This window comes from Tupaia chinensis, unplaced genomic scaffold, assembly GCF_000334495.1.
Source record: "Tupaia chinensis unplaced genomic scaffold, TupChi_1.0 Scaffold000159_1, whole genome shotgun sequence".
Lineage (NCBI taxonomy): Eukaryota > Metazoa > Chordata > Mammalia > Scandentia > Tupaiidae > Tupaia > Tupaia belangeri.
This window is the reverse complement of record NW_006159630.1, coordinates 4,439,649-4,467,258: the sequence shown is the minus strand read 5'-3', so window position 1 is coordinate 4,467,258 and position 27,610 is coordinate 4,439,649. Positions and strand designations below refer to the sequence as shown.

General features: G+C 55.8%; 1 long non-coding RNA gene across 2 annotated transcripts; it reads left to right on the top strand.

Annotated features, from left to right (window-relative positions):
* The first annotated feature begins 28 nt into the window (after positions 1 to 28).
* LOC102491957 (uncharacterized) lies at positions 29 to 6,789 on the top strand. Of its 2 annotated transcripts, none has more exons than XR_003548976.1 (5): positions 29 to 250; positions 976 to 1,130; positions 2,115 to 2,356; positions 5,316 to 5,406; positions 6,326 to 6,789. It is a non-coding gene; the product is annotated as an uncharacterized LOC102491957 (long non-coding RNA). The 2 variants fall into 2 exon arrangements; XR_334139.1 differs by having other exon boundaries at positions 972 to 1,130.
* Positions 6,790 to 27,610: the final 20,821 nt, after the last annotated feature.

Genomic DNA, 27,610 nt, shown 5'->3' with positions numbered 1-27,610 from the left:
TTGCCAGGGAAACAAGGGAGGACCACAGCCAGGGAGCCGCGAGCTGCCTTTTTAAGGCGCCCGGACACACACAGCACTTTTCATGATGGGAGCTGGGCACAGAGGTTTGAAAAGAAAATACAGAAGAGGAGGCGAATGAGGAGAGAAGTCAGGGAAGGGACCCCCCACTGGGCAAATGGGGGCATGAAAGAAAAAAGAAAATCCTAGAAAGCCTCACACTTCTGTGGACAAAAACACCCTTTTCCAAAAGGTCTGATTCTCTTCTTAAGGTTCAAAAACGTCGACCCCTGACCCCCAGCTCCTCTCAGGCCTCCTTCCTGAGGTCTGCAAGGAACCAGGGCCTCTGAAGCAGCCTCAGTCCTGCTGGGGGGACGTGGGCTCCAGTGAGTTCCGGGGTGCTAACAGGACTCCAGCCACCCTCTAGGTTCAAAGATGCTCTCTCTGCAGTGGGGGACTAGCTTGCCATTGGGGTCCACAGACCTATCCTCGGGAAAGGTCAGACCCCTTGGAAGACGCTTGCTCCCTTGGCAAATAGGAGCCGAGGGGTGGGAGTTCAGAGGAAATGGCTAAAGCGCAAGGCAGGGGAAGGGAGGGGAGAGCAGCCTGCCCTCTTCTTCAGAAAACCTGAGGGGGCTGGGCAGACAGAGGCACCTGCCTCTCGTTCACGGATCTTCTCCAAGCAGCCGACCCCTCCTCAGCTGTGCACACGTGAGATAGCGCCCTGTCGGGCACACGGGCGTGCAGGGTCTGAGTGGGTGCCACCCGGCAGCAGCAGGAAGCAGGTGGTGTTTACCCGTGAACCCCCCCCAGAGCATGCCCCTCTTACTGGTCCCCTATGCCTCCTTCCCCTCATCTCTGCCCTCACCGAAGCTGGCCACCCTCTGCCCCCACCTCCGCCAGACTTGGCCCAACTTACCCCGAAAACTCTGCCCGCCACCCACACTCCTATCCTGGGGCCCTCGTTCGTCCAGACAGGTGGTGCACGGAGAGCCCCAAAGTGACATCGCAATGACCACTGAGGACTGAGTGACGGCTCACACCAGCTCACAGCCGCTTGTCTGTACAGCAAACCTTGGCGCACAGCGTGAAGTCTGCTCCAGCAAACCTTCGCGCCCTGATTTCAATTACCGGTAACACCCACCTCTCCCGGGACGAGCCTGCACCTCCATCTCTCTCCCCAGATGTCCCATGCGGCCATCACTCCCCGTGATTCAGAGCTGAGCTCATCGCAGTCTCCCCAAATGGGCTCTGTCCCCCTGAGATGGGCTCCATCCTCCCGAGATGGGCTCTGACCCCCCCAGGTGGGCTCTGTCCCCCCAGGTGGGCTCCATCCCCCCCAGGTGGGCTCCATGCCCCCCAGATGGGCTCCATCCCCCTGGGTGGTCTCCATCCCCCAGGTGGGCTCCATCCCCCCAAGATGGGCTCTATCCCCCAGATGGGTTCCATCCCCCCCAGATGGGCTCTATCATCCAGGTGGGCTCTGTCCCCCCAAGATGGGCTCCATATTTAATGGTGTTATGCTATTTTTCCACTTACAAAAATGTCTAAACATAAAGCGGGACTTTTACGAGATACTAAGGGACCTGGACTGGGGTGGGGGACACCAACGTGGGTACGCAAGGAGCAGGCGGCCCCATGGAGGGTGGACCCCAAGACGAGGCTCTGAGTGGATGCTCAGGCAGCCCCCCGGATCCCCCAAGTTCCTATCCCAGGTCTTCCCAGTCGACCACGGTGGGAATTGGGGGGAGGTGGCCTCAATGCCTCATCCCCTGTGGGATTCAGGTCCTGCCTGGCCAAGTCACAGGAATTGACCACGATACTGCAGCAGAGCCCCACCCTGTTGAGTGCCAGCGCCAACGGCTTGGGGGTCACCAGGACGGTCTCTGGTGCCACTGCCCTCCTTTGCAGGTGGTCTGCTCCCAGAGCAGAGGCTATGGGGTATGGCTTGGATCCAGAGCCCCTTCCTGGCCCAGATGCCATGGATGTCTTCGGCAAGGACGCCAGCACCAGGGGTCAAACGGCAGCGAGCGAGCCAGCTCTGAGCCCACGAGAGCAGGTTCAAGGGGCCGCCTCTGCGTGGTTCCACCTCAACAGTGGCCCGCTTTTCTCTCCAGAAGCGAAGGGGACTGAGTCGTCACGAATGCCAAGTTCTTCTCAGGAGACTCGAGCCCATCCCAGCATCCGGGTGGCCAAATCCCGGGGATAAGAATTGTCACGCACCTGCTCAGCCTCCAGCTCTGCCATTTACCCGGGTGCTTTTCATCTTGCCTCGCGCTGCATCCTCTGCACGAGCCCGTAGACGAGCAGGGAGGACAAACGTTTACCCTTCCCTAAGGCCATCGTGCTGCACCAACTCGTAAGTGGATTGTCACGCGAGCAGAGTGGGACACTGAGGCCCGGGAACATTCGGTCGGCTGTCAACAGGCCAGAGTCAAAGCAGACTCACAAGGGCGGTTGGTGACTTCTCTGTCAGGGCTCTTCTCGGACAGTACCGCCTCCTGGAAGGTGTCCGTAGTGACATCGATGGCGAAGAGGACGGTGACGATGATTACGGCCGGTAGACTCGCGCTTTGCAAGGTTACAGCAGATAGGAAAGTGAGCGAGGGGTCGAGACCGGGCTGCAGAGGCCCAGGAGGCCAAGGGCACGGGCTCTCACTTCTCCCAGGAATAGCCAGGACACAGTGTACTTCCAGCAGGGGCGCGTAGTCGGGTGAATGGTCCCCAAAGATATGACCACACCCACTTCTCAGACCTGTGGCTGTGACTTCGTTTGGGGACAGACTTTGGGAATGTTGAGGATCTTGAGATGAGGTCATCCCGGAGTATCCAGGTGGGCCCGCAGGCCAGTCACAGGTGTCCTTAGCAGAGAGAGGCGGGGGAGACTACAGACAGGAGGAGGGGGACCACGTGACCGGAGGCTGACCCTGGAATGACGTGGCCTCAAGCTAAGGACTGCGCAGCCGCAGGAGTGAGAAAGGGTTCTCTCCCAGGTGCCCGAGGGGCTGCTGCTGCAGATGTCAGCGGGCCGTGGGGCAGGCAGACTAAGCCTCCGCTGTCCCAACCACTGACATCATGCTCCTTGGTTACAGCAGCCCCGGGGCTCCAGCACATGGCAAGGCGGGCATGCAGAGGACACGGGCACTGCTTCCTGTGCAGTTCCCTCCACGCCCGTCAGACCTCATCCACCTCCGTGGACTGATGAGGGGTTGCCTCTGGGCCCCACTCAAGGTCACGGAGATGGTAAGCATGAAGCTGGGGTCCTGTACAAGCTCCAGATGGCCAGTGTGCCCCAGGAGACTAAGAACTGCACCCCCAAACCCTCCTATCTCTGCACAGACCCCACTCCTTGAGATCTGTGGATATTCACACCCAATTTTCATCCACCGAGTAAAGAGTCGAAAGAAACCTCTGCTTCTGTTCAGAAAGGGTCTATTTAAAAAAAAAAGAAAACAGAACAGGACAAAACGGTGGGCTGGGAGGTGGGCCCAAGCTCCAGGCACCTCTCCTCCCCTCTGGCAGGTGGCCGTGGTGCCCTCAGGATTACCCACCTCGGAGGGCAGGCCCAGATCTCACTGGGCCTCAGTTTACTCCTCTGTGAAGCAGGACCATCTTAGTGGCTGCTCCCCTGGGCTGTGCTGAAGGGTAACCCCAACAAGGTAACCAGGTAACCGCGTGATGAATTCAGCAAGGTGCCTGGGGCAGGTGGAAACCTCCACAGTGATAGTAATGATGGTGACAACGGTGTGAGGACGACAATGACATCTGAGGAGGATGTGATGGTGGTGGTGGCAATGAAGAAACGCGTGATTAAGGTGGGCAGGACTCCCAGGAGGCCAGGCTGGTTTGGGGCCCAGGGATTCCACAGATAAGAGCCCATTCCTCTGCCCTTCGCAGGTGGAGCAGGCCTGCAGTGATCGCTTGAGGACGGTCCCCATGATGCCCAGGGCTCTAGGACAGTGCCAGCTGCTGGCCTGGACTGGCAGTCTTGTCTGCTGCCAGCAGAAAACTCTGGGGTGCCTCCATCCCTGGGGAGCAGCAGCCCCAGCAGCCTTTCTGTTCTCTTTCCTGGACTGCCAGCCCCAGGTGTGGCTAGCGGTGCCCCAGGGATGAAGGTGCTCCATAGTTTTCTCTGGGCACCAGATGAAACTGCCTGTCCAGAGCCCTGCCAGGGAACAGCAGGTGGCGTGGTGGTTATGGCACTGGACTTCCACATGGCCGACCGTTGTTCGAGTCCTAGACTAAGAGGCTTGCTTTCTCACTCCCAGCCCCCACCATGTCTCTCTCTGGTGAGTGCACGTGCCCTATAGCAAATTAAATAATAAGTAATAAAATGATATAAATAGTTCTTTTAAAAAGCGAAAACAAGACCGCCATCAGGCTCACCAGGCACATATTAGACCCTAATTCATTGCCTTTCTTATGTTAATTGGGTGAGTGCCCCCCCATTCTTAGGTGGGAGCAGATTCCTGTGCGTGGCTAAAAATACAAACATGACTCCGCAGCTTCTGACAACAGTAAAAGAAAGACGCACCTGGCCTTCCTCTGTCTTGCTCTGTCCCGATGGCCGTGGCCTCTGAGGCTCAGTCACAGCTCCCACCCTGCTCTTCCTGCATCCTTCCCTTTCCCCAGAGGGGACCCAGGAGAGCCCTGGGAGGAGCTGAGGCCTCCAGCCAAGGGCCAGCACCCACTGGCTCAGCACACGAAGGAGCCCCTTGGGAGCAAACCTCAGGCCCCAGGGGATGACGCGAGCCTGGCCTGGACAGCAGTCTCACAGCCAAGCCCAACCTGGAACTGCCCAGTGACGCGGCTCCGGGATTTCCTGACAAAGACACTGTGAATAATAAACGGTTGCCTCATCGAACCCCCTAAGTCTGGGGAAACGTGTCACAATTGTAATGAATACAAGGAGCGTTAGCTCAGGGAGACGTTCCTTGAGCTTTTGTCTCTCCGTTCTCTTTTTTTTCTTGGAGAGGTTTTTGCACAGGGCCCGTGCGCTCGCCAGACAGACAGAAAGAGACAGAGAGACAGAAAGTGAGAAATCACCCCTCTCCCCCGGGGGATGGCCACGCCGCAATCCCTAGCTTTTGTCTCTCCTTGATCCCAGGAAGCAGGTCTTCACCTGGCTGAGTCTCCCCACCTGCAGGCCCTGTCCCTACACCTGCCTGTCCTCCCCTCCTACTGGGTTTTTCGTAGAAAAATCCATCATGACTGCCGGACCTGACCTAGCATAATGGCTCTCCCTCCGCAACCTCCTCACTCGTGGCTGTCTCTGCATGAGGCCGTTTAGGCTGTTCTGCCTTGTTCTTTTCACACAGGGTCTCGCAATGTTGCCGTCCTCCTGCCTCAGCCTGCAGAGTCGCTGGGACCACAGGTGCTACCAGCCCTGCTTTAGGTGTAAAAACCACAGTAGGTGTTTTTTAAAGAATGGTTGTTATTTTAAAAAATAATAAAGCCATGATTGCCTATAATCACTGTTATTGATACATACCAGACAGGGGCTGGAAGGGACCAGGGGAGAGCAACACAGATTACTGGGAGAAGCAAACAATTTGAAACATATTTTGTTTACTTTGGGAAGATTCTGTCGTCCTGGCTCCCTCTACTGTATTTAGGTCAAGCCAGGCCGTGCCCCGAGCAGAGACCTCCACTGGCAGAAGAGGTCCCAGGAGCCTGCAGGGCGGGGATTAGATGGCCCCGTGTGTATGTGTGTGTGAGTGTGTGTGTGTGTGTGTGCGGCCAGGGACCTGCAGGACGGGGATTCAAAGACCCGGTACATGAGTGTGCGACCAGGGGCCTGCAGGGCGGGGATTCGATGGCCCTGTGTGTGAGTGTGCGGCCAGGGGCCTGCCCTTCCTTGTTTCCCTCTCCATTCAGCATCCCAGGGAGCTGGGGAGCTGGGAAGGGGTCCTCTCTGCACAGGAGGGACACTCGGTCCCCAGGGCTCTCTGACCCACTGTTCCCTGAAGCCTCCAGACACACTAGGATGTGCTTAAAGGCAGGCGTTAGTGTGGATCCACAGTAAGAGGTGTGATGACACAGCTAGAGATCTGGAGGGGTGTGCCATGCACCCCAAGGCCATCCGCGTGTACCCACTCATGAGTGCTGGCCATGGCTACGTCCATGCCCTCTGGACCTCTCGGGTCACATATGTCTGAGCCTGTGGTGTGTGAGTTGGCGGAGGGGCCAGGAAAAGCCCAGAGCTGAGCCTTTTGGTCAGAGAGGGTGCTTCTCTCAGGTCCCTTCTAAACTGGCCACTGCTTGTCCATCTTGGGGGTTACACAGGACTTTTTTTCCCCAAATTTTATTTGTATCCTGTTGCTCAAAGAACAGGTCCTCTCTTCTTGCCCTCCCGGGTGGACAATGGAGGAAGACCCCAGCCATTCGTGCTCGCTTGTACCCACGCCTCGAATCAGCCCCTTCTTGGCTGTGTGCTTGGTCTGAGCCGATGGAAGAATGGCAGAAGCAATGGGAGGTCTGCAATTGCTCATGCACACTAGGGCCCCGAGACAACCACGTGAGGGAGCCCGCTGGCCTCCTGGAGGATGAGAGGCCAGGTGCAAAAGGGATGGGCTGTCCCCAGTGAGAGCCCCAGACCAACCAGCTGCCACCTGCCAGGGTGCATTGAGGTCATCCTCGCTCCCCAGCCCAGCCGAGCCACCAGCTGGCCAAATGGATCTGCCAAGCAGGCCCAGGGAAGAGCTTCGCAGTTGACCCACAGTCAGCAGAAGTAAGATTGCGGCCCAGAGCCATTGCGTTTCCAGGGCTTTATCAAGGACCGCTCCCCCACCCCTGCCCACCATGCGTTGCCGGAGGGCGAACACTCAACATTTTATTTACATGTGTATTTCTATGCCTGAAAAGGACACTGTAGAGAAGACAATAAAATGAGTTTCATGAAACACACACGTGTGCACATGTCCTATACATACATGCATGCACGTGTGCGGGCGTGTGCATATGTGTGTGCGTGCACGTGCAACATGCATATGCACACATACCTCTCTTGTCATTTACCTCCTAAGTGAACTGTATTGCTTGGATTTCAGGCTGCCCTTCTGCAGCTTTCCTGTGGGGAATTTTCGCTGGCTTGTGTCCGCTGGCAGCTCTGGTCAGGCCTTAGAGCAGGTTGTGTAAACGTGACCAGGACACAGCCACCCTCCTGGCACTCTGACACCGGAGAGAGACAGTGGAGGTGACTCGATGGCGAAGCTGTGACAAGCTGGGAGACAAGTCCTGCACGAGGCACCTGGAGATGGTAATGAGCTTTCGGGACGATGACACGGCCACTCCTGACAGCCTCAACTGGCCATCTGACCACCTGCCCGACCACCTGCCCGACCGCCAGGCCCGCCCCTCCAGCACAGCCCCACCTGGCTGAGCCGAGTGAACTCAGGTGTGGCCAGAGCTTCCCGGCAATGTGAGCAACCCTGAGGTCCGAGCCCAGGAAAGAGTAGCCCCCCACCGCACGGCGCCTGGCCTCAGCCCCACCTGCCCTACGTGGGGGGTCTTAGCTGTGAGGCCAAGGTTGGCCTTAGCTTCTCCGACCTCAGGCCGGCTCACCAGACAGGCTAGAGGAAGCAATGCAGGGGGGGGGGGTGTCTATACCTGAGGTCCAGCACCCCTCCTGCCCTGCGGCACCTGGGACCTGCTATGGTCTCTCTCCGCCCTGAAGGCCCAAGCCGGTTCCAGGAGAAAGGCCAGAAATACAGCTGCCTTCGGGGCTGGTCTCGGGAGTCGCTCCCTCTGCCCTGGGGGAACCGCTGAGCTTCCTGAGGGTAGCTCGACCACGGGCACAAGATGCTGACGTGGTCATCCTCACTGACAGCGCTTTCCAGATAAACCCGGACACAGGGAGCCAAGTGCACAGGCTCCAGGAAAGGGGCTTAGTTGTTTTATTCCCTCTCTCAGCCAATTAGAATATATGATTTTTGGTCAGAATAAAGTGTTCAAATATTAACTGTCATATTTTTAAAATTTAGTTTTATATTTTAAAGCATGTTATATAAAATAATAACTAGATATCTTGCTTTTTAAAAAAACGAATTAATTTTATTCATTAATTCATTTATTTTTAAAAATTTGATTTAACCAGACATACACAGAGAGAGAGAGAGAGGGAGAGAGAAAGTGAGAAAGCAAGCCACCAGGTCCAGGACTTGAACCGTGGTCAGCCATGTGGGAGTGTCCAGCATCTTATACACCACACCACCTGCTAGACCCCAGATCTTGCTCTTTTTTTTAACCCATATGTTTGGTGACACAACCTCTTCCTGTTCATCTTCAACCGTGCGTCCTTGTCACCGCTATATCACTGTTGTCAGAATGCCACCTCCCTGGAGACTTCTTCCCCACCACGGGATCACGCACTTCGTATGAGGCCGGGATTCATTGGTTTTCCCTTCATTCATCCTGCAGGGGCACGGGCACCATGTCTACAAGGCACCCGCTTCTGTGTTACAGGCGGAAGTGGTATTCAAGTCCTGCTAACAACAGAATTGACTGAAAGGTAATAGGACAAATGTAACTGCTATTTTCTGAGGGAACTTTTAACAGTGCTGCACATTAAATCATACGCGGTAAATGCCCACTAACGTTTCTTTAGTTTGTGATGGCGCGTCATACAATGAAGTACTATACAGCCTTTCAAAAGGACAAGGTAGGGCCCGCCAAGGTGGCGCTGGCATCAGGCATCGCTGTGTGGTACTGGAGCCCACGGAAGGCCAGGGTCTCGATCCCAGGGGACCTGAACACACTAGGTGTGCCCATACACCCCTGGGATCCTGGCTGGAGGGAGGATGGTGCTACTGCACCCCTGGGATCCTGGCTGGAGGGAGGACGATGCCCATACACCCCTGGGATCCTGGCTGCAGGGGGGACGGTGCCCATGCACCCCTGGGATCCTGGCTGGAGGGAGGACAATGCCCGTGCACCCCTGGGATCCTGGCTGCAGGGGGACGGTTCCCGTGTACCCCTGAGATCCTGGCTAGAGAGAAGATGGTGCCCGTACACCCCTGGGATCCTGGCTGCAGGGAGGATGGTGACATTTCAAGATCTTGTTGGGGGTACCTGTCCCTTCCCCACAGTAAAAAAAATAAAAACAGGCCAGCCACATAGTGCAGTAGTTAAGTGCTGTGCATGGTGAGCTGGATCCCACATGGCTGACCGTGGTTCAAGTCCCGGCCCTGGCAACTTGAAAAATCAGCCAATTAGAATATATGATTTTTGGTCAGAATAAAGTGTTCAAATATTAACTGTCATATTTTTAAAATTTAGTTTTATATTTTAAAGCATGTTATATAAAATAATAACTAGATATCTTGCTTTTTAAAAAAACGAATTAATTTTATTCATTAATTCATTTATTTTTAAAAATTTGATTTAACCAGACATACACAGAGAGAGAGAGAGAGGGAGAGAGAAAGTGAGAAAGCAAGCCACCAGGTCCAGGACTTGAACCGTGGTCAGCCATGTGGGAGTGTCCAGCATCTTATACACCACACCACCTGCTAGACCCCAGATCTTGCTCTTTTTTTTAACCCATATGTTTGGTGACACAACCTCTTCCTGTTCATCTTCAACCGTGCGTCCTTGTCACCGCTATATCACTGTTGTCAGAATGCCACCTCCCTGGAGACTTCTTCCCCACCACGGGATCACGCACTTCGTATGAGGCCGGGATTCATTGGTTTTCCCTTCATTCATCCTGCAGGGGCACGGGCACCATGTCTACAAGGCACCCGCTTCTGTGTTACAGGCGGAAGTGGTATTCAAGTCCTGCTAACAACAGAATTGACTGAAAGGTAATAGGACAAATGTAACTGCTATTTTCTGAGGGAACTTTTAACAGTGCTGCACATTAAATCATACGCGGTAAATGCCCACTAACGTTTCTTTAGTTTGTGATGGCGCGTCATACAATGAAGTACTATACAGCCTTTCAAAAGGACAAGGTAGGGCCCGCCAAGGTGGCGCTGGCATCAGGCATCGCTGTGTGGTACTGGAGCCCACGGAAGGCCAGGGTCTCGATCCCAGGGGACCTGAACACACTAGGTGTGCCCATACACCCCTGGGATCCTGGCTGGAGGGAGGATGGTGCTACTGCACCCCTGGGATCCTGGCTGGAGGGAGGACGATGCCCATACACCCCTGGGATCCTGGCTGCAGGGGGGACGGTGCCCATGCACCCCTGGGATCCTGGCTGGAGGGAGGACAATGCCCGTGCACCCCTGGGATCCTGGCTGCAGGGGGACGGTTCCCGTGTACCCCTGAGATCCTGGCTAGAGAGAAGATGGTGCCCGTACACCCCTGGGATCCTGGCTGCAGGGAGGATGGTGACATTTCAAGATCTTGTTGGGGGTACCTGTCCCTTCCCCACAGTAAAAAAAATAAAAACAGGCCAGCCACATAGTGCAGTAGTTAAGTGCTGTGCATGGTGAGCTGGATCCCACATGGCTGACCGTGGTTCAAGTCCCGGCCCTGGCAACTTGAAAAACATGCCAGGTGTGTGTGTATGTGTGCCCAAATCCTGGCAGGAGAGAGAGATGGAGGAAAAGGGACTGCGGTGTGACCACTTCCATCGGGAGGTGAGCTCTCGCTTTCTAGTGAGCACGTGTGCCCTCTGGCAAGTTTAAAAACAATCTGAAAAATTAAAGAGAACAAGGTAGATGTTGACCAGAGAGAGGTATCAGCAACGCAGCTCTAAGTGAAAAGAGCACCACACTGTATACACTCTACCCTGTCTTAAAACACACAGCTACGTCAGTGTTCGTAAGGCGAGAGAGCTTAAACCGTGTCATGCCGCTAGTCCTTACCAAAGCAAGGAGGGGTGGGCGAGTTTTCACTTTTTACTGTGTTCTGCAATTTTTTGATAAATGACGGTGTATTCCTTTCATAACGCGAAACAAATGCAGATTAAAATTAAAAATAAAGAAATGGATGATGCCGATCCTGAGAGCTGCAGCCGCCGCTGCTCATCGGAGGGACAAGACGGGCCTCGTGATGTGGTGGAGACAGTGCCGCTTCACAAACCCACAGGACAATAGGTGGGTCTCCGAACTCGGGAGGCATTGTCTCCATGGGCGGCCTCTGGACGACCCACAGGCACCAGCCGAGCTCAGAGCGAGAGGCTCCTGCAGGGACCTCCTGGGAGTGAAACCCACAGCTACATTCTCTTTTAATGAACCACAGGCTCCCAAGGGCCCCCGAACACCATTGAGAATCTGTTAGATTATTTTGTGAAAATAAACAACTCCCCACCAATAAATAAATAAATAAATAAATCTGTGACTTAAAAGCATAAAGGGTTAGAAAACAACCAGCTTATTGACAACCAGTCTTCCCACTGAGAACTACAGAGCTAGAGAACGTTTTCTTTCAGATGTAAAAACATCGAAGAGCTCTCAGGGTAGTGGGACCTGAACAGGCAAGCCAGGACCCCAGACAGAAGAGGGACAAGCAGGACGTCGGACCCATCTCTCCTCCCTGAGGCAGCTGCTGCGTGGTAAGGGGCTTGGGTTGAGAGGCTGAGGAGGCTCGCAGAAAACGGCCTCCAACAGGCCGAGAGGCTGAGCAGAGGTTCGGCCAACCATGGGACCAGATGCCTACATCTGAAATTCTGGGCTATTTTAGAAGCCAGGACTCCAGGGACCCCAGAGAGGAAAGAAGAACCTAAAGCAGTCGGTTGCACATTCTGGGTCACCTCTGCTCTCAGGCACTGCCAAGAGAGAAAATCATCAGAAGCAACCCCAGAAGGAGTGACGGCTCAGAACGTTCAAGGATGACAGAATACAAGACACAGACACAAGAAGCCCTAAGAGCCTCCAGCAGGAGGAACACACACACATGCACAACACGATACAAACACAACATAAGCACACGCACACAATACAAACAGACACACACGATCTAAAACATACTCCCTGATGCATCATAATAAACGGACTGACAGCTAAAGCCGAGAGAGAATACTGAAAGCATCCAGGGAGAAGATACACTGTCCCCATGCTGAGATCCACCCCTCAGCCAGCTCAGATCATGGGCATGATGCACACAGTGTGCTCAGGGGGTCCTGGGGCGCAAACACGGCACCTTCCCATGTGAGTCCCCGTGTGTTACCACTGTGCCACCATCTGGCCCCAGTATTTACCTTTTCAAGTTTAGAGGGGTTTTTTTTGTCTAGCTCAAAATCTCTTGTACCGTATGGTTTAAACGCCCTAACTTTTTCAGAATCTCACCCTCAGGTGTAAGATGACAAATTCCCTGCTGTCCTAACTGTTTTCTAACTGATGACTTTCACATCTTTATGTAATATGGCTATTATTTTTCAAATTACGAAAAGGAATACGTAATTATTATGACAAGTTTAGATACTACAGAAACATGGAAAGAATAAAGACATTTAAATCCCGTGGCCCTCCAACTCAGATTTAAGTAATGGCAAGTCTTTTTCATTCCTTATGTTCTTGTTGCTTACTTTCACATTGACGTTATGCAATTTTATGTTTTTACTTTACTTATTTATCCATATGTATTATAAACACTTTTCTGGAGACCAGCAGGTGGCGTGATGGTTAAGGCGCTGGACACTCCCATGTGGCCAACCATGGTTTGAGTCCAGAACCTGGTGGCTTGCTTTCTCACTTACTCTCTCTCTTTCTCTCTCTCTCTGTGTCTCTCTCTGGCCAAATTAAAATAAATGAATAAATAAATAAAATTAACTAAATAATTCTTAAAAGAAAAAAAAAACACTTTTCTTTGTTACAATAAAGAAGTAAAAGTGAGGGTAAAATAAGAGATTTCCAGATTGTCCTCCTGTTTACAAAAACAACCAGAAGACTTAGTTGCCACTACTTCACGCTAACAGATATATAAAGAGGAGACCCTGGAATGAAGGAGTCTGATCCCAGACGGAAGTACGCACACACAAATCAGGTCTAAGGAAAAGCCCCGGAAAGGGTAAACATTTTGGCAAGCATAAATGAATTTTGGCTAGACAAAAAACAAAAAGTGTAGTCCACAAAAAAAAAAATCAAATAAAATGTATGACGAAGGAAACAATAGTATAAAAGGCAGGGGGAGATCATGTAGAAGTTTGCTGAAGTTCTGTTATTACCTGGGAAATTGTAAAAGTATTCCTTTATGCTAATCCTCAATAAGTCAAGCGTGCCATGTTATGATCTCCAGCAGAATAATCGCTAAAAAAAGAGTGAAAGACAGGGTAACTAGCCAGCTAACGGTGGAGAACATGAAACGATAGACCAGGTGATTCAAATGAAAGGAGACAAGAAAAGGAAAGAAGGAGGAGCATAGGCTGGGCGAGACAAACACAAAGCCCACAGTAAGATGATAGAATGAAATCCAAACAAGTAAGTCACTCATTAGATTACATGTAAAGGGACTAAAAACTTCAATTAAAAGATAAAGACTGTCAGATTTGATTTTGTTAAATCCAACTATGTCCTCATTATAAGGTACAGAAATGTTGATGGTGAAGGATGACAGACAACACAGACCTACTGCTGGCTCCCGTGAGGAGCCCGAGGCGGGCTGGGCGACTTCCAGGGCATGACTCAGGCTTCCTCCTCCACAGCGCTGGATCTCCCACAGCAAGTCCGTGCTTCCTTCAGGATGTGGCGAACATCACTCTGCTCACGTCTCACTGGCAAAGCCCAGCACAGGGCGTGTCCTGCCTACCGGGGATGGGGAATGCAGCACCCCGTGTCCAGAAGGAGCTAATTCCCACACGTCTAGGCAGGTGAGAGGACAGCATGCAGAAACCGAGCTCATACCTTCAGCCTAGAAAGGGCATGTGTTTTGCTTTTGCCCGCGGTCACCGTCTGCACCTCGGCCCATCCTGATACGGCCTCCAGTGAGGCGGGAAACCCACCTTGACTCTGCACTTCCGCTCCGTCAGTTGGTCATGGATCTCATCTGCGGGGATTTCAGATTTGGGCTAAGGATGCTTTGGTCTAAGTTTCCCTGTGCTTTAGAACTGCGGACATGGCAGCCGTCCAAGAGCCAGTAGGATGTGTGCATCGGGAGCTTGGAAGGAGGGCCTGGTCTGGAGACGTCGACCCAGGAATCGGCCCAGTTACTACCACTGCACAGCAAACCGCCCCTAACACAGAGGCATTAACAACCATTTCTGACATGCCACTGTGAGCCACAGATTGGATAGATCACATTGTGGGTGCTAGGGCCTCAGCCAAAAAGACCCAGGTGTGCGGAACAAACAATGAACTAAGTCTGCAGACGTGTGTCCCATTCCTGCCACTAAGAGACAGTGTGCCCTCCGCACCATCCGCTGTCAACGGAAAATGAGATACCAGGCCAGTTCCCTGCAGCTCCTCCTCCGCAGCCCCTCCTCCCTTCCTCACAGAGCCTGAGAACCAGCCATCCAGGGACTTGGGACCCCTGAGACTCATGCCCTGCTGTCCTTGGCAGACACCCCGCCCCATCAACAGCTCCACTAACGCTCACAGAGGCACTCCCCCCACAAGCACACACCCACACTCACACACTGACACAGGCACTCACATGCATGCACACACTCACACTCAAATATGTGTGCTCACACACACTAGCATGCTGTCACACACTCACGCTCACATAGGCATTCACACATGCACACTCTCTCCCTAACATGCATTTACACAGTCACGTGTACATGCAAACACACAAACACACTCTCATAAACGAATACGGTCTCACATGCACTCACAATATTCACACACAGACACATGCTCTCACACAGATATGCACACTCATGTATATTCACACACTCACACTCTCACATACACACCCTCCCAAACAGGTGACAATGCCTCTTAAACAATAGACTTCAGAGTTTTCCCAGACCCAAGGACAGGCCATGAAAAGCCAGGGCTTGATTCCCTCCTGCCAATTACTCAGCTCATTTTCACTGGAGGGCCAGGGTTCCCAGCAATGCAGAGGGAGGACCCTGTGATGAAATCTCCCTGCGACGCTCATTAGAAGCAGCAGCCGGGAGCCTCCCGCCCCTGGAAGCAGCCGCCCTCCCGCTGCTGCCAGGAGTGCTGTCACTGGAATTCCCCTCCAGAGAGGGAGGTTAAGGAGAGGCCACCACTCGCCCCACGGGAGGGAGAGTCCTGGGCCCAGGAGCGCTGGCCCTGCACCTGCCCGTATCTTGCCCCACCTCTAGCGTCTGTGCCACCAGCCATCACAAGGCGCAGCCCTCGGTCCCGTATCTGTAAAATGGGCATCTTAATGCCACAAGCCTCAAGAGGATCGGTGGCAGGGCTCACGCACGCATTGCAGAGCGCTGTGGTTAGAAAGCGGATTCTCCTAATGGCGGGGGAAGGATGACAGATCTCGAGCCCTGTGTGTGCACGCGGGAGCCCTTCAGCATGGCATGCAAGTGATCTCTGTGGCCTCGGAAAGCAGGAAGAGAGCAGGGGCGCGGCGGAGGGCGGAGCCCACTGTCAGGCAGCACCGCCGCCTTGCCTGCCCGACCAGAGCCCTGCGGTGCCCGGCACAGGCAGGGTGTCCCCCTCCTGCCTTCGCTCCGAACGGCTTCCAGGAAGGCACTGTTGCCATGGGAACACTCGTCCAATTATTCTACTGTGCACAGAATTGCTCCCCAGCCTCGGCTGGAACACATCCCTTCTGGAGCGTGGCCCGCCTCTCGGTTTTCAGCCTCACCCATGCCCAGTCTGAGTGGGGCATGGAGAGCCGCCCGGGCACAGGGGCCAGGAGGGCTGGTCACCGGGTTGGAGACAGCTGGCCAGTCTCCCATAAACCGCAGACGGCCGCTGGTGTTGGCAAGTTGCCTGGCAAGTTGGAGCCTCCTGAAGGGGCCATGGCAGAGCAGGGTGGGAAGGACTGAGGCCATTCGGTTCCACGTGACAGGACCAGGCTCTGCTGTGCACGGAGGAGGCAGAGACTGCTTCCAGCATCACTTCACACCTTCAGTGGGGCTCAGAGTCCGCAGCGGGTGGTGAGGGTGCTCAATAACAGTAAGTGACAAAGACAAGGGATACGTTCAGAGTAGGAAGAAGTAGCCCAAAGGAGGAGAGAGGAGAAGGAAGGGAACCTAGAGGCTGGGTTTTGATGTATGACTAGGAGCTTGCCAAGCAGACAAGAGCTGAGGGTGGGCGCTCTGGCAGAGGAACTTGAATAAGGAGTGGAGTCAGGGACCAACCACACCCATCTGAGAACAGGTGGTTGGGTTCTGTCCAGTGGAGAGCACCGAGGGGAAGAAGCCAGGGGCAGGGTACGACTTTTGGCCAGTGAAAGTGGGAGGAGCCCAGAGGGATTGGCATTGGGCAAATGCGGGCGGGACAGAGAGCAGGACTGACGGCCAGAAGACCAGCCAGGAAACTGGGCCACCATCTAGGCAAGAGGGGATGAAGCCCGAACTGCAGCTAGTGTCGGGCAAAAGGCATTGCTAGAAAATCAGCAGGGGGTCAGAGGGCCGCCGAGGGCCAGGGCGGAGGGCCAGGGCCAGGAGGAGGTGGAGGCTCCGCCTGGTTCTCAGTCCCAGCGAAAAGTCTGCAGACCGCTTCACCAAGATAGGCGACAGAGGAGCGGCAGGTCTGGAGGTAGAAACCAGGCAGACTGGGTCACTGAGTAGGGACTCACTGAGCCGAGACTGCCTGAGTTCAAGTCCCTGCACTGCTGCTATTAGCTGTGTGCTTTAGACACATGGCGGAACCTCCGTGAGGCTCAGTGTCCTCTTCTGTAAAATACCCCCACACACTGGGTCCTTCCGAGGATTCACTGAGATCAGGGGACAGGCACAGGGTCCAGGATGCAAGCGGACCGGGGCCTGGGGTCCTCCCCTAGCCACAGCACGCAGCCCCTGCCTGGGCCTGTAAGGTGTGCTGTGTGTAGGGCATCCCTTTGCCAGGCCAGCGGGGCCACATGGCGCCCTCCAGTGTGAAAACCCCCGTCCATCGACCCTTCTCCACACAACCCACCCTGCCACGTGAGGCATGGCCCGGTTAAGATGTATCTCCAGAGCAAGCGACTGAGTTCGGAGCAGAAACGTGTGGGCCGCATGTCCTCTCCAGTGAACCCCAAGCTCCTGCCAGCTCCCCACTGGACGCACACCCCGCAGGAACGTCAGGGCAGCGGGTGGGCAGGACAGGGAGGTGGGAAGTGGGAGTGCCCTTGGGCCTGAGTCCTCGCTGTGGCTCGGGCGGCCCTCTGACTTCAGACCGCCGTCCTCACTATTCAGCCATGGCTAGCCTGCACCCCTGGGTCGGGAAGGACTTGTTCTCACGTGACTCATTGTTCCGTTAGAAACTGGCAGACTCGGACACAGCAAGAACTCCCCCATCACCCACACCCAGGACGGAACGGCCGGGACTGGTTCCTCGGCCATCGCCTTGACCCTAACTGCCTTTAGGGCCCAGGGGCTGCAGTGTTCTGAACGTGTCCCCCTAAATGTGCGTGCTGAGATCTGGTTATGACAGGATTAAGATGGTGAAAACTCGAGCCAGCTATGGTGCTGAAGGGTGCGGCCTTAGGGAGGGGGTTAGGGTTACGGCCATCAGGGCGGGCCCCCACTGTTGACTCCCGGGGGGTTCACATGGAGAGGGGCTGAGACAGAGCACAGACACTGACGTGTGTCCCTCCCTTGGCCATGTTCCCCGCCAGCGGGGTCCTCCCCAAATGTAACCCCTGGACCGTGGACCTCTAAACCACGAGTGGAATAAACCTCAGTTCTCTGAATTCGCCCAGACTCACCGGTCGCACCATGAGTTCAGGGCCAAGCAAGAAGCCTCTGGGTCCAGGAAGAAGCAAAGGCCTTGAAAGTCGGACCTTGACCTCTAGCAGGTCATTCTCCAGCTAAACACCATCCTGGGCACCCTGCGCAGGCACCAGCGTTCCCAACACACAAGGTCCTCTACTCCCGCTGAGGTGACAGTTTCGAATGTACCCCTGCATCGTCCTCCCTCAAATCGCGTCCTCTGTGGCACTCCTGTGGGAAGCCCGCCGTCCTCTGATTCCGAAGCCCGGGCTGTGCCTCCATTGCCTTGCGCGTGCTAGTGGGCCCTCACTGGGTCATGTGTTCAACAGCCCAGGTCACATGACTTCTGGGGACAGAGGCTGTGTGTCCCAGCTATTCCACAATGTGGACTTTGTACGCATGTGTGGGCAGCCGTGGGCAGGTGACCCGCTGGCACTTGGACTGAGTTGGCTTGACCCTCCTGCCTCCTTGCTGTGTCAATCAGAGACATGGCCAGTCCTTCGCCAGCAAAGCAGTTCGGAGGGCAGGTCCGGCCCGAGCTCCTCTCAGGCGCTAGCCTGCACTCCGGCTACAGCCTCTCCTGGGCCCGTGCAGGGCCGGTGCACAGCGGACGCCTTGCACATCTGTGCTCACAACGGGTGCACAGACTCGGACCATGCAACCCCGTCTCCAAGACAGCCTCGGTTCTCTCTGGCGGCCAGCACTCGTCTGCCAGAAAGCAGAGCACCTGCTGTGTGTCTGGTTAGGAAAACCCTTAACGAAGACCTGCTGGGGCCATTACAGCCACGGAACAGCGAAAGAGGGTGACTGGGTGTGCAGAACCGCCCGGGCGCCAGGCAGTCGGGCAGTAGGCAGCTCAACCTGGGCTGGCCGGCGGCAGAGAGCAGAGACAGGCAGCAAGGCCGAAAGGCTCAGGTGTGACCTCGAACGCCCGAGTGGAGGAGGGGCTGAGGCAGCAGGACCCTCTGGTTGAGGTGGATCCTCCAGGGTAGGCCCCCTCCGCCTCACTACCCGCAGCACATCTGGGGCCACCTAGGAAGCAAGGCTGCTCTTGTGACCCGGAGCTTCTAAATCCCAGGATGTCTGGGGTCACCAGTCTCTGCATCTCCCCACCCCGCCTCCTCCAGGGCAAGGGTCGTACTCTCACTCTCGGGAACATCTGTGATTGACATCTGGCCGAGCTGTCCCCTTGGTTTACCAGCTGCAGGACTTCAGGGGCCTCAGACACCCCACACTCCACCCCAGTTTCCCAGGCCACGCAACGAGCCGGAGCGGCACCCTTGAAGACAGCAAGACCATGAACGCTGGGGCTTTGCAGACCTGCGTTTGAAACCGCCGGTGACCGCTAAGTGACCTTGGACAAGTCACCGTCCTAGGACTGAGCTGCAGTGGCTGCTCGGTGGCGGGGACGGCACTTCCCCACTTCTAGAACTGCTGGGGAGGAGCTCAGTGAGGCGCCCTGCAGACGGCTCCTGGGAAACGGCTTCCTGTCCTCACCGCATGCCCACCGGGCCCGGTTCCGTGGAGACCAGTCACATCTCTGCGTCACAAGTCGGACCGAGGGACGCGGTCAGCACAGACTGTGTGGATTGACAAAGGAATTTTGTGCTTTTGCTAGGTATGCGTGAGGATCTGGCAGACCGGGTTTAAATGTCAAAACTGGGAAATAAAATTCAGCAGGGGGAGCCGACCGAGAAAGCAGGGCTGTTCTGGAATCCGGGCTGCACAGAGACACACCGGGGGTCCCGCCCTTCCCCGGCGCCCGTCCTCCGGCCATCACGCCGTCCCCGTCCTCGACACACACAAGGACTGAACAGCCCTGCTCAGAGCAGCCAAGCAGCAGGGGCAGAGGACGGAGAGAAGCAGAACAAACAGGACGCCAGGCAGCCCTGGAGCCCCGGCACTGCGGCCAGGGCCAGCTCCCCGTGGGCCCGGGGTTCCACTGCGAACGAGCCCGTCTGACAGAAGGAGAAAGCCCTCCTACTGGGAAGGCATGACTCACTTTTGTTTGTTTTAAACGGCACAGCTCTCAGCTCTGGAACAGCACAGCTTCCTCGTGACTGAACCGAAAGGTGGCGGGCGTTTTGGTCCACCCAGCGTCTGCCGGTTCCAAGGAGAACGAATCTCTTCCTTTCTGAAACAATAAAAGGTGGATAATTAGTGTGTAATCGTTAATGGGTAATCTTAGAGGGGGTAAGCCGAGTTCATAACATCATTGTGAATATATTTGCATTTAACCGAATTCCTTTACTCTCTGATTTTTTTGTTGTTGTTGGAACTGTAATTATTTTAATTGAGATTTTCCCCCAATAAAAACAAAGCACAATGTCTGTGGGAGACTTGGGTTCTGGATAGGCCGGGGCTGCCGCCAGCGCCTGCTCTCCGGAGGCAGCTCCCAGGCCCCTGGGCACCCCCAGCTCTCCCCTGACTTCAGAAGCGGGAGGAATGAGCCGGCGTGCACAAGTGTGCACGTGTGTTTAAAAATATTCGTGGAAAATGTGTCTCATGAAAAAATTATGCTTGAATTTCAAAATTTTTGCAACAGGGCCTAGCGTTGAAGGGAACTGGATCCCACATGGTTGACCACAGTTCAAATCCTGGCCCTGGCGACTTGAAAAGCACACCAGGTCCATGCGTGCGCACGCCCCAAACCTCAACAGGATAAAGAAATGGAGAAGGGATTGCAGATGACAACGTCCCAGTGAGGGGTGCGTTTTCCTCCCCTCCTTCTCTCACTTCCTGGTGAACACATGCACCCTCTGGCAAACATAAGTAAATGCATGTATTATATAATGTTATCATAGATTTGCACCAGAACAAACGCATACCTTTTTTTAAGTTCATTCGTCTGCTCCCTGAGTAACCAGAGTGACAGAGACAGCCCCCCACAGGGTGTTGACAGCCCCCAGCCTCGGCCAGCCCAGCTCACGGACACGCACATGCCTGGCTTACGCAGGGAGGTCTCGAGACTCAGGCCAGAACCTCCCGTGTGGGTCAGCCTCAGGACCGGGCCTCACCACTGCACCACCACCCAGTCTCCGGCTCACACTCTAATTCCGTTTCCCACACCGTTTTTGAAGACTTCCTTTGCTGGTCCCCACCTGTGTCAGAGGGCCAGAGAAGTGTCTGGATGAACATGAACCCGTGAGCCCAGAGCTCTGGTTTTGTTCCCGTTCTCTGTGAGGAAGCAGGGGGCAGCCCTCAGCAGGCTTTCTTCTCTGGGCCTCGGTCCCCTCCCCTGTGAAATGCTGCGGTCGCCCTGGGCCTCTAAGGTCTCTCGCTCAGCCAAGCAATGAATCCTCAGCCATCCCTCAGTGGCTCTGTCAGGCTGTGGGCAGGTGTGTCCAATGTCACTAGCAGCAGCATGTCCTGTGTTGCACCCTCCCTGAGCCTCTTTCTAGAAGCTTCCACCGCATGGCGCTGTATCAACAGTCACACAAAGAGGAGGATGCTGACAGGCCCTGCCTGGACACTGCCGTCAGGACCCTAAGGAGCAGCAGGCGGTGACCGGGCAAAGGGGGGTGAGAGTCAAACAAGGATCCCCATCCAACCGAGGCGGCACCTTGCTCTGGCGCGTGCCCTCCCGGGTAGCACTGTGTCCCTGTGGCCACTGAATCTGGACTTGGCAGCAGCCCCCTCACCCCCAGTCTCCCGACCACAGCTCTGGGTTGCTGGGTCTGCTCCCCTCAGGCCCTGGGGCCCCAGCTGCTCCCAGGACCCCCAATGCACAAGGCATCTTCACTGAATGATTTCTGCTCCACAGCCACCCCGGCGGCCACTTCGTTTCCCTGACGGTGCGTGGGCTGCCCAGTCTCTCCCTCTGCAAACTGCAGCCCAAGCGGGCTGGCGGGCAGGTGCTCCCAGCCAAGCCTGCGTGCCCTCTGCCCGGACAGATACCTGTGCTGGGAACTGCTGCAGGCACAGAGTGAGTGTTCAGGAAGCTCAGAGACCCAGGGCCTGGGGGAAGGGTCACTGAAAGCTGGGTCCCAGGAACCTGGTCAGCAAGGAGCAGGCTTTAGGATGAGCCTGGTGTGTCTGCCACCCTCAGACCTGGGTCCTGGATGTGCCAGCTGTGGCGAGCGCAAGGAGAAGCGCCTGCTCTAGAAAGCCCTTCCCAACGCCAAGGAGCTGTCCTCGTGTCCCAGCCCCCTCTCTACAGGTAACCAAGGCCAGAGCTCACGAAGGAACAGCAGCCTTCGCAGAATGAAAGCCACGGTGAAGGCCATGATGTGGCCACTGGTGTGGCCCAGGCCACAGGGAAGCTGGGCGGCAGGCGTGGGGCCTGGCAGACCCTCTCTAGAAGAACTGGCCGGAGGGCAGCTGGCCCCAGCAGGGCATGTCTCTGGAGCCAGCCCGTCCCCACTCTCCACCTCCAACCTTTCCTCCCGGGGCACCAAGTGGCTCCAGGGAGGAAACTCCACCCTGACTTCTCATTGTTTTTACAGAAAAGTTAGTTTCTGCCAACAGGGAACAATTAAAGCAGAGCGGCCTCCCCCTCCCTACTGGGGATTATTACTCTCTTCATTAAACCCTGCTGGTCTGGCTGGCCAGCCGCCATCCTGTGCCCGGCCAGTTTTCTCTGCCCTCCTTGGCTGAGGAAGGCCCCCTCCCTGCTCAGAGGGGCCCGGCCCCTGGAGGTCCTTGGACACCGTGAGGACAGGCTCTGAGTAGGGCTGGTGGGAGAAACACCCAGAAAGTCGAGCCGCAGACCCCACCCACCCCACCACGAGCCCCCCGCCACGCTCTGACCCCAGTTAGATTTGGAAAGCCCATCGGCGAGCCCTGTAGCCCCTGGCCCTGGCAGTGGAGTGCCCCTCGTCCTGATGCCTGCCCTCCCTCTCCCTTGCTCCCCTGGAGCATCCCAGACCCTGCAACCCAAGACGAGCTGTGGGCGGTTCGTATTCCCTTTCCGGTTTCCTCTGAGTCATAGCCTGGGGGAGGGCTGGAGGGGGGTGCGGAGCAGCCCTAGGAGGTAGGCCCTCCCTGGAAGGCCTGGGGAATAGCTCTGAGCTTCCGCCCCAGCCTGCACCCTGCCAAGGCAGCCCGTCCCATCCCAGCCGGCACATCCCGGCACAACCCAGCTGTCTGCTGTCGTCTCTGCTGTTCAGGCAGCTTGGGCAAAGGTGTCAGGATGGGAAGGTGTGACCCTTTTCCCCACCCATCGCAAGGTCATGGCCAACACGCGTGTAACCCAAAACAGGTTCATGACAGATTGATTCGATCAAGGTTGACGTGACACTGCAGCTTTCAGAAACGAAGACCCAGAGGCCCAGGGCAAACTGTCCATTTTCATGCCCGGGTTAGATGAAGAATGGACAGTATGGCCCAGGCAGCAGGTGTGGGGAGCCCGGCATCCCACGCGGCCTTCCTGGGCTCTCTGCTCCGGTTCTCCTGGCCTCTGCATAGCTGTCCTTCTGCTCTGAGGGACTTCCAAGGAGAAGGGAGAGCATGGCCTTCCTGGATTTTAGGGTTTGCTTGGAGCAGGGGCCTAGTTTCTAGAACCTGCCTTCGGAAAGAGGAGTTTCGGTTTGTCTAAATCAGTGTGTGGAGGCGAAGAGAACAGGAGCCAGGAGGCAGGAGAAGCTCAGAGAGACTTGCTTCTGGGGCCACCCAGTCTCCTCGAGGTCCAAGCACTCTGCATGCCAGACGCTGTACTTTGGGGATCGTGAGCTGAGCCCTGACAGGGGTGCTGTTGACACCTGGGCCAGCATGAGCTGAAATGTTGGCACCTTTGGGGCCAGCAGGTGGCATGGTGGCTAAGGCACTGGACTCTCACATGGCCCGCCACAGTTTGAGTCCTGGACCCAGAGGCTTAAAACTCACTATGGGTGCACATGCGAGCGTGCCCAAAATCTCAAGAGGAGAATGGAGGGGAATGGGTTGCAGCATGGCCATCCCCTCTGGGGGATGGTTTTGTGCTCTCTGTCTAGTTCTCTGGCAAGCACGCATGCCCTACAGCAAAACTCTCCCCCAGAAAAGGAATGTTGGCACTTTCACACGAGAGGAGGGGACAGAGAGGTCCACCATCACCTCCATGGAAATCCAGGGAAGAGATGAGAGGAAGGCTGGCCTGGCTTTCTGCAGGGCGATGGGGAGGTCTGAGTGAGAGGCACCAACGGTGGCTGCCCACGCCCTGCAGCCCCTTCCATTTCTGCGCTCGCTGGCTAGACCCCTGTCCCCAGCTTTTGCGCCCCTTTCTTTGGTCCTTAGGGCAGCGACCAGAACACCGAGGAACTAACACCTCTCCCCAACCATGGCAGCCCTCGGTCAGAAGCCAGCAAGACATGGTGGATAAATACCCCAGCTCCCCCGTTCCTGGGAGAAGCAACCCCAGAGCGGCATTCCACGTGCCTTCCTAGGGCTCCCCACAGGCCCGAGCTCCAGCTGGCCCCAGCAGCCATGTGTCTACTCTCACAGCCTCTGTTCGGGCCTCCTTTCTGTCTCGTTCCCCACGCCCCCAGGGACCACTTCCTAGACAGGCCACCGGGACCGTGGTGTTGTCAGGGCAGCTTCGGAAAGAACCCATAACCAGACCGGGGAAAGACCTGGCTACAGGCCCCGCCCCTCTTCTCTTCCTTCTTATGGATTGTCTTGTTTCTCTGCTTCATGGACTAGATTTGTCCTCAAAAAGTCTTGATTTACCTCACGTTGAAAACCAGGGCACTAAAATTGGTTGAGTCATGTCGCTTTTTCCGTTTGTCCGCTTACGGGAGCTGGCTCGCTCTGAGTCAACAGAGCGGCGGCACGGCATCTGTTTGACGGTTACTTTCGGGTGTCAGCTGGACCGGGCCGAGGCTAGCCTGACATCGTTTCTGGTGGGTGGTTCCAGACGAGATGAGCAGTCGGGTTGGTGAACTGAGTGAAGACGGGCCTGCACCAGGGCGGGAGGGGTCAACCCAGACACGAAGGGCCAGGGAACGGAAGGTTAAGAAGGGCAGTTCCTTCTCCACTTCTCCATCCTGCCGGGTTTGGGGCATGCATGCACGCTGGCGTGGTTTTCACACACCACACATCTGGTCACAAAGCAATGCCCGTCCTCCAGTTCTCCGGCCTGCTGGATCTCGGACACTCTAGTGTGTGTTTTAGGCTGACTGAGCCAAGGATTCGAACCCTGGTCGCCATGTGGGATCTGGCTTCTCGGAGCAGTGCCAGAGCCAGTCCCTGTACTCGCCATTTTAAACAGTTTTATTGAGCTACGATTCATATTCCCCCTCCCGAACCATGCGGAAGCCCCCTCCCAATACCCCCAGTTGTGACTGCGGCTGGGACGGGGCTGAACAGAGGTGGCCGAGTTAGATCCAGGTTGTGAGCAGGTGCTGACCCAGCATGATCAGGGTCCTTCTAGGAAGAGGAACTCTGGATACGCAGAGACCACAGGAAAGACCACGCGAGGGCAGGGAGAGAAAGGTGGGGACCAAATATATGTATACACACACAGAGATTAATCAAAAATGTTACTGTGAAAAATAATTTTAAAAAAGAGAGGGAATGATTCCCACAGCCTTCGAAGAGGAGGCTCCTACCCCTCTGTAAGGAAGGTCACAATTTAACTGGTTTCCTTCTCTCTCTAGAATAAAGCTGACTGTCCCTGCTGCCCCCGTGCTCTCAAAGGGCGGAGCCGAGTCTGACAGACCTGGCTGCACAGCTGGGCAGTGGACTCGATGGTGGGCAGGGCTCGGTCCCCGCAGGATGCCCGACGCCCCTCCCCAGGCCTGCAGGGAAACCTGACTGAGCCTGTCCACACTCTTGGGCTCTCTCACGGGGTGTACACGGGGACAGTTACAGCAGCCCCACGCGGCCATCAGGGTGGGACCAGGCCCCGACCTCGGACAGCTCACAGCCTTGCCAGGACCACCCTGACAGCCCGGATCCAGACCAGGGCATGGTGACGAAGCTGGGGTGGTGGGAGGCCGTGCTCCCTTCTCCTCTCTTCCCAGCAGCCGAGGGCTCCATGGAGGTGACCTGGGCATGGAGCGAAGCAGAGGCCCCGGGCAGGCTGCCAGCGCGGTCAGCCAGCCCTGGAGGCTCGGCTCTCGCCCGGGAATCACCCCACGCCTCTCGGAGGGCGGTGGCTCTGGGGCTCAGGCATCCCCCCTTGGTTGTGAATGGTTCTCCCGTGTGCTCACCTCCAGCTTGGCACCTTCAAAGCGCTCTGTGGATATAACTAATTAGTGGGAGGCAGCAATGCCGAGACCGCCTGTTAGAAGCTTGTGGTCGCTATTAGATCATTAACCGTGATGACAGCTTCCAGCCTGGACTCGGCTCCAACTCCTCCCCTGCAAGTCTGGTCTCACGGCCAGGAGAGCACAATAAGGGGACAGTGGGGTCTGTCCCTGCCAGCTGACCTGAGGGTTGGAGGGCCAGGGCTGGTCAAGAGGACATCCTGGCCTAGATGACAGGAGGTGGCAGAGTTAGGTCCCCAGGACTCCCAGTGTCACTTGCCAGGGCTCACCTGGTACAGGGAGGACTCTAGAAAGAGTCATGGGGCAGGAGGCTGGCCACTCGGCCTTGCTGGACACTGACCAGCTAGGCGATCTCAGAGACGTCACATCATTCATTCACTGACTCATTAATTCAACACTTTCCAAGGCTTTGAAAACAGAGGCCCCGGCATTGCCATCCCATCAGCAGAGCCTCACAGCCGCCTGCTAAATGTGCCCAGAGTGGCCTCTTATCTTTTCTTATGTTTATTTATTTATTTTTCTATGGGGCAACCCAACAGGGTCTTCGTGCTGTAGTCTACCCTAGTCCCAGCTACCCAGGATCACATGAACGTGTGCCCAGTGGGTACAGGGAGGCCTCAGGACACGAACCAGGACCCTCCCCTGTGGCTTCAGCATCGTGGAGCATTTCCTTACCACTGCGCCACCACAGCTGACCCAGCCGCTGCATCTTCCCAACCTCCCGCTGTTCCAAGACAACCCAGTTGCTCCAGTAGCTCCTGCCCACATGCCCGATGTCAGCCCAGCAGCCTCCTTGGCTCGGGCAGCCGCAGGGCCTTCACCCCTTCAGAGGAAGAGCCGGAGCCCAAGCCGTCCAACCCCCTTTCCCCACCCCCACTGGCCTCCTGGTGCTCTCGGCCATCCTGGCGCATTTTCCCATCAGGCCATGGGACTTGTGTTTCCTGCGCCTTGAACTTTCGTCCGCAGCCCCCTGCTCAACCTGCCTCCTGGCTTCCCTGAGGGGCTCCCCCGCCACTGTCTAAACAGGGCTCTGCGAGCTTCTGTGACGGGCCAGATCGTAAAGGTTTTCATCTGCGTAAGCCAGCCCATCTCTGCAGTAGCCCCCTGCCCAGAAAGCAGCCACAGAGCGCGTGTGATCAGAGGAGAGGGCCGTGGTCCAATAAAACTTCGTTCATAGTGACAGGCCGCAGTGGGCTAGATTCGGCCCATGGCGTAGTTCGCACCCGCTTATCCAAAGGAGCAACTCCTCCCATTCCCTTGTCTCCGCTAGCTTTTGGTAGCACTCCAAGCCATGTGGTGACATGGATATTTGTCTACGGCTTTGTCTCCTGCCTCCCCACCTGGGACAGCAGTGCAGACTCATCTATCTGGCTCACTGCTGTTACTGCTGAATCCTCACACAGTGCCCAGGACATAACAGGCGCTCAGTGTATTAGTGGTGTGGAGTGGTGGTTAGGCAGCTGGATCTCACATGGTCAACTGCATGGTTCAAATCCCAAACCCAGCAGTTTGAAAACCATGCAGGACACATGTTTGTGTGTGCCCAAAACCCCCGAAAGAGGGGGAAATGGAGAAGGGATTGTGGTGTGGCCATCCCTCATAGAGGATGCTTCCCCACCACCATCCCCTCTGTCTCTGACAAACACGCCAGAAAATTGGGAAAAAAAAAAAAAAAAAAAAAGCAAAAAAAAAAGAG